This window comes from Psammomys obesus, unplaced genomic scaffold (genome assembly GCF_907164565.1).
Source record: "Psammomys obesus unplaced genomic scaffold, mPsaObe1.curated_primary_1811, whole genome shotgun sequence".
NCBI classification, from domain to species: Eukaryota; Metazoa; Chordata; class Mammalia; order Rodentia; family Muridae; genus Psammomys; species Psammomys obesus.
Window position 1 is genome coordinate 1,159,485 of NW_026590341.1, and position 11,682 is coordinate 1,171,166.

The 11,682-nt window shown below is 40.1% G+C and overlaps 1 pseudogene; it reads left to right on the plus strand.

The window, feature by feature from the left end:
• Window positions 1-9,960: 9,960 nt before the first annotated feature.
• LOC129676488 (olfactory receptor 13A1-like) lies at window positions 9,961-10,703 on the plus strand (annotated as a pseudogene).
• Window positions 10,704-11,682: the final 979 nt, after the last annotated feature.

The following is an 11,682-nucleotide window of genomic DNA, read 5'->3' on the forward strand; positions in this document are numbered from 1 at the left end:
AACCAAACCAAACCAAACCAAACCAAACCAAACCAAACCAAACCAAACCAAAAAACAAACAACAGCAAAAGCAACAAAACAAACTGTATATTCTAATGCAACTGAAACACAGGAAATGACATTAAATCTATGCTTAGGCAGTTATTAGTGGCATAGAAAGAGGAAATGAACAAATCTCTCAAAGAAATAGAGGCAAATACAACCAAACAAATAGAGGCCATCATAGACAAACAGGAAACCACAATCAAGTAGGTAAAGGAAATGAATAAAATTGTTCAAGACATGAAAATGGAATTAGAATCAATAAAGAAAACACAAACTGAGAAACTCACAGAGATGGAGAACTTAAAGAAGAAATCAGGAACCAGAGGTAAGCAACAGCAACAGAATATAAGAGATAGAGGAGAGAATCTCAGACATTGACCATACAATTGAAGAGACAAATACATCTCTCAAAGAAAATATTAAAATGGAAAAATTCCTGACACAAAATGCCCAAGAAATTAAGACACCATGAAAAGATGAAACCTAAGAATAATAGGAATAGACAAAAAAGAAGAGTCCGGGTCCCAAGGACCAGAAAATATTTCCATAAAAATCATAAAAGAAAATTTCCCCAGCCTAAACAAAGAGATGTCTTTAAACATACAAGAGGCTTACAGAATACCAAATAGGTTTGACCATTAAAGAAATTCCTCCTGCCACATAATATTCAAAACACTAAATCTATAGAACAAAGAAAAAATATTAAAAGCAGCAAAGGAAAAAGGCCAACTAACATATAAAGGTAGACCTATCAGAACAACACCTGCCTTTTCAACTATGAAAGCCAGAGGGCTTGGGAAGATATCATGCAGACACTAAGCAACCACAAACAGCAACCTAGACTACTATACCCAGCACAACTTTCAATCACCCTAAATGGAGAAAACAAGATATTCCACAACAAAACTAAATTTAAACAATATATATATATAATATATATATATCAACCAAACCCTAAAGAAGATACTAGAAGGAAAACTTGAACTCAACGAGGTCAACTACACCTAAGAAAACACAGGAAATAGATAACTTCACAATAAAAATAATCAAGAGAAAACAAGCAAACAAACATACTATCACTACTAACTCCACAATAAAAGGAACTAACATTCATTGGTTACTAATACTTATTAAGATCAGTGGACTCGACTCACCAATAAAAAGACACAGACTAACAGGATGGTTGCAGACACAGGATCAAACATTCTGCTACATTAAAAAAGCACACCTCAGCAACAAAGTTAGGCACTACTTCAGAGTAAAGGGCTGGGAAAAGGTTTTCCAAGCAAATGGAGCCAAAAAACAAGCGGGAGTAGCCATCCTAATATCTTATAAAATAGACTTTCAACCAAAATTAATCAAAGGAGACAGGGAAGGACACACCACACTCATCAAAGAAAAATCCACCATGAGGACATCACTATTCTGACCATCTATGCCCCAAAGACAAGGACACCTGTATTTATAAAAGAAACATTACTAAAGGTTAAATCACACATTGATCCCAACACATTAATAGTAGGAGACTTCAACACTCCACTCTCATCAAGGGATAGATAATCAAGACAGAATCTTATAGAGGTCTTGATTCAAATGGACCTAATAGATGCCTACAGAACTTTTCAACAAAAAACAAAAGAATATACCTTCTTTTCAGCCACCCATGGAACCTTCTCCAAGACTGACCATATAGTTGGTCACAAAGCAAGCTTCAACACGTACAGGAAAATTGAAATAATCCCTTGTATCCTATCAGACCACCATGGACTGAAGCTGGACCTCAACAAGAGAAATAGCACAAAGCCTGCACATGCAAGGAAAATGAACTACTCTCTACTCAACAACAGCCGGGTAAGGGACGAAATGAAGAAATTAAATTTCTTAAAATTCAATGAAAATGAAGGCCCAAGGTACCTAAACTGATCGGGCACAATGAAAGCAGTGCCAAGAGGAAATTCAGGGAACTGAGTGCCTACACAAAAAACTTAATGGCACACCTGAAACCCCAAGAAAAAAAGAAGCAGACACACCCAAGAAGAGTAGACGGCTGGAAATAATAAAACTCAGGGCTGAAATCAATAAATTAGAAACAAAGAAAACAATTCAAAGAATCATCGAAACCAAGAGCTGGTTCTTCAAGAAAATCAACAAGATAGATAGACCCTTAGGCACACTTACTAAAAGGCAGAGAGACTCTACCCAAAATCAACAAAATCAGAAATGAAGAGGGGGACATCATGATAGACACTGGGAAATCCACACAATCATTGCATCTCTCTTCAAAAGCCTATATGCCACAAAATTTGAAAATCTAAATGAAATGGACAATTTTCTTGGTAGATTCCACTTACCAAAGTTGAATCAAGATCAGGCAAATAAATTAAGTATTTCTATGATCCTTAAGGAAATAGAAGCAGTCATCAAAAGTCTCCCATCCAAAAAAAAAAAGTCCAGGACCCGATGGTTTCAGCACAGACCTTTAAAGAAGAGCTAATAGTAATATTCTTCAAACTATTCCACAAACTAGAAACAGAAGAAATATTATGAAACTCATTCTATGAGGCCACAGGCACCTTGATACCAAAACCACACAAAGATCCAACAAAGAAAGACTTTCACACCAAATTCCCTTATGAACACTGATGCAAAAATACTCAATAAAATACTCAGAAATCAAATCCAAGAACACATCAAAGATATCATCCACCATGACCAAGTAGGATTCATCCCAGGCATGATGTGGTGGTTCAATATATGGAAATCCATCAATGTAATCCACCACGTAAACAAACTGAAAGAAAAAAATCCACATAATCATCTCCTTAGATGCTGAAAAGCATTTGACAAACTCCAACATCCATTCATGTTGAAGAGATCAGGGATTTTATTCATAGATGATATGATAGTGTACATAAGCAACCCCCAAAATTACACCAGGGGAACTCCTACAGCTGATGAACACTTTCAGCAAAGTGGCTGGATACAAACTTAACTCAGAAAATTAGTAGCAAGAGACAAAGGGCTGAGAAAGAAATTAGGGAAAAAATACCCTTCACAATAGACACACACACACACAAAACCATAAAGTATTTTGGTTTAATTTTAACCAAGCAAGTAAAACACTTATATGAAAAAAAATAAAAACAAAAAACAAAAACCTTCAAGTCTTTAAAAAAAGAAATTGAAGAAGATATCAGAAGATGGAAAGATATCCCATGCTCATGGATCAGTAGGATTAATATAGTAAAAATGGCATCTTACCAAAAACAATCTACAGAGTCAATATACTGCCCATTAAAATACCAACGTAATTCCTTATAGACCTTGAAAGAACAACTCTCAAATTCATATGGAAAACAAAACAAAACAAAAACCCAGAATAGCTAAAATAATCGTGTACAATAAAAGATCTTCTGGAGGTATCTCCATCTCTGATCTCAAGCTGTACTATAGAGCCACAGTAATAAAAACTGCATGGTACTGGCATAGAAACAGGATGGTGGATCAATGCAAATTGAATTGAAGAACCAGAAATAGACACACACACACATCTACGGAACCTGATTTTTGACAAAGAAGCCAAAACCATACAATGGAAAGAAGATAGCATCTTCAAATGGGGCTGGTTTAACTGGATGTCTAATGTAGAAACATGCAAGTAGACCCATATCTATCACCCTGCACAAAATTAAAGTCCAAGTGGATCAAAGACCTCAACATAAAACCAAACACAATCTGTTAGAAGAAAAATTGGGGAAGAGTCTTGACCTCACTGGCACAGGAGGCGACTTTCTGAACAGAACAGCAATAGCACAGGCTCTAAGATCAACCATCAATAAATGGGACCTCATGAAACTGAAAATGTTCTGTAAAGCAAAGGACACTGTCATCAGAACAAAATGACAGCCTACAGATTGGGAAAGGATCTTCACCAACCGTATACCTGACAGAAGGCTAATATCCAGAACTCAGGAAGTTAAACAGCAACAAATCAAGTAATCCAATTAAAAAATGGAGTACAGAGCTAAACAGAAAATTCTCAATAGAGGAACATTGAATGGTGGAGAAACACTTAAATAAATGCTCAGCATCACTAGGCATCAGGGTAATGTAAATCAAAACAACTCTGAGATTCCATCTTACACCCATCAGAATAGCTAAGATCAGAAACTGAAGTGACAACATATGCTGGAGAGGAGGTTGAGAAAGGGAAACTTCTTCCATTGCTGGTGGTAGTGCAAACTTGTACAAACATTTTGGAAATCAGTCTGGTGCTTTCTCAGAAAATTGGGAATAACGCTACCTTAAGATCCAGCTATATCACTCCTGGGCATATACATGAAAGATGTTCCATCATATAAGAAGGACATTTGCTCAACTGTGTTTTCATAGCAGCTTTATTCATAAAAGCCAGAATCTGGAAACAACCTCAACTGAAGAATGGATACAGAAATTGTGGAACATTTACACAATGGAATACTACTCAGCTATTAAAAATAAGGACATCATGAAATTTGCAAGCAAATGGATGGTACTAGAAAAGATCATCATGAGTGAGGTAACCCAGAAGCAGACACATATACTAACTTATAAGCGGATATTAGTCATATAATATAAGATAACCATACTAAAATCTACAGACCTTAAGAAGCTAAACAATGAGGACTGTAGGGAAGATGCTTAATTCTCATTCTGAAGGGTAAAGAGGGTAGACACTGGAAGTGGCAGAAGACAGGTAACAGGACAGGAGCCTACCATACCTGTCCTCTGAAAGATTCTACCCAGCAGAGGATCGAAGACTATGTAGAGACAGCCAAACTTTGGGCAGAGGGCAGGGAGTCTTATAGAAGGAGGGGGAGATAGGAAGACTTGGAGGGGATAGGAGTTCCACAAGGAGACCAACAAAGCCAAAGAATCTGGGCCCAAGGGGGGCTGCAGAGACTAATGCATAAACTAAGGACCATGCATGGAGAGGACCTAGGTGCCCTGCTTACATGTAGCCCATGGCATCTCAGTTTCAGGTTCCCTATCAAGGGGAGCAGGGGCTGTCTCTGACATGAACTCGGTTGCCTGCTCTTTGACCACTTCCCTCCAGTGGGGTGGCCTTAGCAGGCCACAGAGGAAGAGAATCCAGGAAGTCCTCATGAAACTTGATAGGCTAGAGTGAAATAGTAGGGGAGTAGGAGTCCCCCTTTTCAGTGGACTAGGGGCAATGCATAGGGGAGGAAGAGGAAGGGAAGGTAGGACCAAGAGAGGTAGGTAGAAAAGGGCTACAATTGGGATACAAAGTGAATAAATTGTAAAAAAAGTAAAGATAAAAAATTAAAAGGTAAATAGAGCCTTGAAAGTCACATGCTGTGAAAAACAAAACAAAACAAAACAAAACAAAACAAAACAAAACAAAACAGATGTCTCTAAAGGAGATTATAGAGTCCTTTGGTTATATGCCTCTAAATGGTTTAGCTGAATCTTGATCTTCCTGAGGAACCATCACATTGATTCCTATAGTTGCTGTACAAGATTGAACTCTCACCAGCAATGGATCAATGTTCCCTTTAGCCTACATTCTTGCCAGAACAAGTTTTCATTTGTTTTATTGACCTTAGCCATTCCAACTGATGCAATATAAAAATCTCAAGGTAATTTTGACTTGCATTTCCCCGATGACTGTGGTGGTTTGAAAGAAAATGTCTCCCATACATTTAGAGTGTGGTACAACTAGAAGGTGTGGCCTTACTAAAGTAGTGTGGCATTGTTGGTGGAACTATGTCACAGTCACTTCCTGCTGCTTTCAGGTCCATATGTAGAACTCTTAGCTATCTCTCTAGACCAGTGTCTGCCTGCATGCTACCATGCTTTCCACCATGACAATAATGGACTAAACCTCTGAACTTTAAGCTACCCTTCCCAATTAAATGTTTCTTTTATAAGAGTTGCCATGGTCATAGTGTCTCTTCACAGCAATAAGGCAGAAATTGGTACCAGGGACTGGAGGAAGAATGAAACTGGGAAGAGAAGAGGGAGGGTCCTTTGACCAAGATGCAAATTGAATTAATTAATGAAAAAATATTTTTTTCTTTATATTCTTAGGGGAAATATGTGTGTAATCTCCTTTCTTTGTTGAGTCTCTTTGTGGTTTAGGTATCAAGGTAATGTGGCCTTATAAATAGAATTATGCTATGTTCCTTACATTTCTATTTTGCAGAATAATTTGTGGAGTATTAGTGTTAAATCATTTTTAAAAGTCTGGTGGAACTCTGTGTTCAATCCATGTGGCCCTGGGCTTCTAACATTTTTTATTGAGAGACTTAATCACTGTTTCTATTTCACTAGGGATTATAGGTTTAATTCATTTAAATTGGTTATCTGATATTGATGTAGTTTTGGTAGGTGGTATATATCAAGAGATGTGCTGTTGAGGCTCCACTTCCCTGCCCGTATTGGCAGGATTGTCTCGTGGATCCTGAGAGGGGAAGCAGAGTGGGAAGGTTGGGACTGGAGGAGACCTCAGGTGGAAGTGAATGTTATGAGAACAGAGTCAGTGAGACAACTCATTTAATGGGAGAACAAAGGCTACTTAAAGGTGGATAGGTACTTTTGGAAGAGTGAACATTATTGGCTGGGGCCAGGGCAATGCGGATGCCTCATTTGCATAAGAAAGGATTCTAGGTGCTGCTGGACATGCGGAGAAGAGGAAGTGTAACCTGGCTATGGGGCAACGTGACTTCCTGTGGTGGGCAAAGATTGGGTGCACGGATACCTGGGCTGGGACACGCAGGCCTGGAATAGGGACGGATCGATTCTACTCCTGCCAGTCTTAGAATGAAATTCCCAGTGTGCAGACCTACCTTGACCCCACTCTTGCTCAGGTCGACTCTCCTCCACCCCAGCCTGCCTGAGTCCCAGAAGTCTCTTGCCCCGCATAGATTGTATCCACTTCTTTTAGGTTTTCCATTTGCTTCAGTATAGATAGGGGAAAGTATGTCCTTACTATTTTTTGGAGTTCTTCATTTGCTCCATTTTGCTCTCTAATTTTATTAATTTGGGTCTTTTCTCTCCTTAGTAATTTGCTTAAGGGTTTATGAATCCTTGATTTTTTTTTCCTCATAGAATCAAGTCTTTCATTGATTCTTTGTGCTTTTTTTTTTTTTTTAATTGAACTCAGCCCTGAATTTGATTATTTCTTGCCATCTACTCTTTTTTGGGTGTTAGTTCTTCTTTTTATTCTAGAGCTTTCACTTTATGTGTGCCCTTAAGTTGGTAATAGCTCTCTTCAGTTTTTTGGTGTATGTGATTAGTGGTATGTCCATGCCTCTTGATATGTTCTTCATTGTGTCTCATAGGTTTGGGTATGTTGAGTCTTCATTTTCATTCAATTCTGAAAGGTTTTTAGTGTCTGTCTTAGTTTCTGTCTTGACCCCGTTTTTATTCAGTATTGAGCCGTTCAGCTTCCATGAGTTTATACTTTCTGTAGAAACTACTTTCTGTAGGTGCTGCTGCTGTTGTTATCCAGCTTTAACCTCCGGTTGTCAGATAGGATGCAGGGTTTTCTTTCAATGTTCTTGTATCTGTTGAGACTCGCTTTGTATCTGACTGTGTGGCCAATTTTGGAGAAAGTTCCATGAGTTTCTGAGAAGAGGGCATATTAGTTCTTGTTTGGGTGAGATGTATAAATATCAGCGAGCTCCATTTGATTTACAGTATCATTTAGCTCCAAAATTTCTGTTTAACTTTAGTCTGGGTGACCTGTCTCTTGGAGAGTTGGGTATTGAAATTTCCCGGTGAATCACCGTGTGGGACTCAATACGTGACTGTAGCTGTAGCAGTGTTTCTTTTATAAACTTGGGTGCTCCTGTGCTTGGTGCATAGGTGTTCAGAACTGCAGTAGCTTTTTGGTGGATTTTTCAGTCAGTGAGCACATTGTGTCCTTCATCATCTGTTCTGATTAATTTTGGTTTGAATCTAATTTGTTATTTTTTTTAATTTCATTTTTATTTTTCTTTAATTTTAATATATACTTGTTATTCATTTTACATCCAGGTCATAGCCCCTACCTTCTTTTCTGTTGGTCCCACCCTCCCTGTTTCCCCTATCACCCCTCCTACTCCTCAGAGATTTGAAGCCCCCCCCTCTCGTAGTATATGCATCAGGGCTGAGCATATCCTCTTCCCCTGTGGTGAGGTAGCCCCATCAGGGGAAAGTGATCAAAAAGCAAGCAACAGAGTCCATGTCAGAGTCAGCCCCTATATTTTTCTCAAATATCAAAAATACTAGTCTTTCTTGCTTTTTGGGTATGTTTGCTAGGAATATCTTCCATTCTTTTAATCTGAGGTGATGTCTATCTTTGATGTTGAGGTATGTTTGTTGGATGCAGCAGAGAGATAGATCCTCTTTTCAAATATGATCTGCTAGTCTCTATTTTGTTGTTGTTGAGGAATTGAAACTATTGAGATTGAGGGATGCTGATGAATAATGTTTTTGATTCCACTTATTTTGTTGGTATGATGTCTCACTCACTCAACCTTTGATTTCTGATAATTCCAAGTCTAGGTATTTATACCTTGTCTTGTCTTGGTTTGTTGGTTGTTCTCTTCCTTGCTTTTGTTGCTCTCTCTAGGTCTTAGGAATGTGAAGTGGTTGCCTGATAAGGTGTGCTTCTGAGTCCCTGCCAGATATGGCCACTGGTGTCTTGTGTAGAACGTGTTTATAGGTATTGGATGCTGATATGAAGAATTGAGGGTGGTCTAGTATGGAGGGCTGAGAAGGTCGACAGGAAGGAGTAAAGTTTGGTCTGCTGTGAGGCTTAGTGCTATCGCCAGGGAGTTTATATATAGAGAAACAAACAAAAAAACAACCTCTGTAAATAGTCTCCTGCAACGCTGGGAATGAGACTGGGGGATTGAAAAGGAGCACCGGAAGTGGTGTTAAGATCACTACTTGATTCTTAAGCCTGTGTGACCAGGTTGTTCTCAGGTAGAGAGTGGCTTCAGGTATTGGAGGCCCACAGAAAGCGAGAAAGTCTGGGTTTGCAGGGAGGATCTAAAGAGTCTACAAAAATGGAAGCAGAGAGGACAAGCCCCTGAAAGTCATATTTAGGAATGGAGGCCAGGAAGGGAAGTGAATATCACCCACCTGATTTCAATGCTGGTGTAGTCAGAAGGTTCTCAGGTAGTGGTTCTGATTTTACTTCTAATACTAGCATCTCCACTAGTCAGATTGCTAGAGCATGGACACCTTTGTCTCTGTGTAGGGTCAGGACCTTGATGCATACATCAGCTTGCTCAGGGACTTGACACTCAAGGTCAACCCACATTCCTAAGTGATTTCCATGAGATATGTCCCTAGCCTGCTCTTTTATTAATCCTGTGTGTCAAGAGGGTAGAAACTAAAGGGGTTGTCCATAACTCCTTTTTGCTAAGTGGAAGAAGAGCCACATTGTCATAGAGACACAGTATGGTCTGTCTTTGGAGTCTGTCATCTGCAGAAGGACTGCAGTAATCAAAAGAAACCATGATTTGATCTCCACCCATGTCCACAGACTTGCTCATTCACCTAACATGTAAAGCAAGACAATAAAAACTATCCCATTTTCCTTACAAGAAAAGATTGCTTATTACATGGATTAATTTTTCCCTGGTTTTAAGGTGAATTTCATTTAAAATTACTAATTTTCCCTCTTTCTTGAGGAGGAGGCCCATGGCGAAATTCCTGCCTTGGGCCTAGACAGTTTCAAGTATGGCTCTTCGGTACCAGTTCACTGTACTGTGTTGGCCCTACAAGGTCTTCTGGATTAACCTTGGCTCCAGCCCACCTTATCTTTCTCTTCTTTACTCTGTTTATGGTGTCTGGAGCTTGGTAATGGCCTAAGAGTCATGATCATCCACTACAGGTTCAACCTCCATGCTGACAACTACCATGTACTTTTTCGTGGCCAAACCTGCCCAGCTGGATGTAGCACACATGGCAACTCTCCTGCCCTAGGGCTTGCAGAGCCTGGTAGCATAGAATACCATTTCTTTTAGGGGCTGTCTTCACCTGGGTCCTGAGTAGTGACCTACTCTTCTTCTCTGCTATGGCTTCCAACTGCTACCTTGGCATTTGCTGGCCTTTGTACCATAGCATCATCATTAACGGCTGTATGGCTCTGGCCACCTTTGTGTGGTTCAGAAGGGGTCTTAACTATATGTTGTTCACCTACTTCATCTTGACACCATCCTTTCATGACTCCAGTGTGAGCTCACAGTTCTTTTGCCAGTTCCCACTGATGGTGTTGCTATCCTGTAGCCTCGCCTTCATCAACAACATCATGAGGGTCATTTCAGACATGTTCCTCCGGGGCCTAAACTTCTTAGGAACCGTGCTGTCCTACGGCTTCAGCATTGTCGGCATCCTGCCCATCTCAGCTGAGGGTAAGAAATGTGCCTCCTCTGCCTGCTCTGCCCACCTGGTGGTGGTCACCTTGTATTACTCCACAGTGCTCCACACTACATCTAGCTCACTGTGGGCTCTGCTGGGCGCCTGGACAAGGCCATAGCCATTTAGTATAGCACTGTGACCCTATCGACCTCCTCGTTTACAGCCTGAGAAATGAGCAATTCAAATCATTCTCAAAAAACCGTTTTCCTCCTGTAGACTGTAAGATTAGAGAGGAACTCTGAGGGCAGAACGAAGAGGCTTCATTTATGCATCCAGCAACTATTGATTGCATTGGCTAAGATGTGACCTCAGACCACCTGTCCAAGTCTACATATAGGGAAAATTTCATTTTCTCCTGAATTTGCTTACCTTTTCACTCTTATTTTTACTTTAACTCTTATGTATTTTCACTTACATCATACATTCAAATGTGTTTCAATATGAGTGCAGTGCTCTTAAACATTAAGGTACTTCTGTGCCTTATTGAACCAAACCACACTGTTAATTGAATCTTGAGCACATCACAATTAAATTACTTGAATTTCTATCCCGACAGCCACTAGCATGTTGTCACAGGGATGAGGAATCCCTGCTCTTAGCCCATGCCTTCTGTAGACCTCATGGCCCATATTTGATTCTTTATATCTTTCCTGTTACCATCTCTTTTTAATTATCATTTATTACAATTTATTCAATTTATATCCTGGCTGTGGCCCCCTCTCTCATCTCCTTCCAATCCCACCCTCCTTCCCTCTTCTCCCCCTATGCCCCTCCCCTAGTCCACTGACAGGGAAGGTCTTCCTCCCCTTCTGTCTGACCCTATCTTATCAGGTGTCATCAGGACTGGTTGCATTGTCTTTCTCTGTGCCCAGGCAAGGCTGTGCCCCAAAGGAGGAGATGATCAGAGAACCTGCCACTGAGTTCATGCCAGAGACAGCCCCTGCTCCCCTTACTAGGGAGTTCACTTGGAGACTGAGTCTGTAGGCTACATCTGAGCAGAGGTTTTAGGTCCTTTCCATGCATTGTCTTTGGTTGGGTTATCATTACTTTTAAGGCCCCCAGGGCTCAGCTTTTTTTTTTTTCCTCTGTTGGTCTCCTTTTGTAGCTCCTGTCCCCTCCAGGCCTTTCTATCTCCCCCTTCTTTCATAAGATTCCCTGCACTCTGCCCAAAGTTTGGCTATGAGTCTCAGCCTCTGCTTTGATACCTCAATCAGTCGAGTC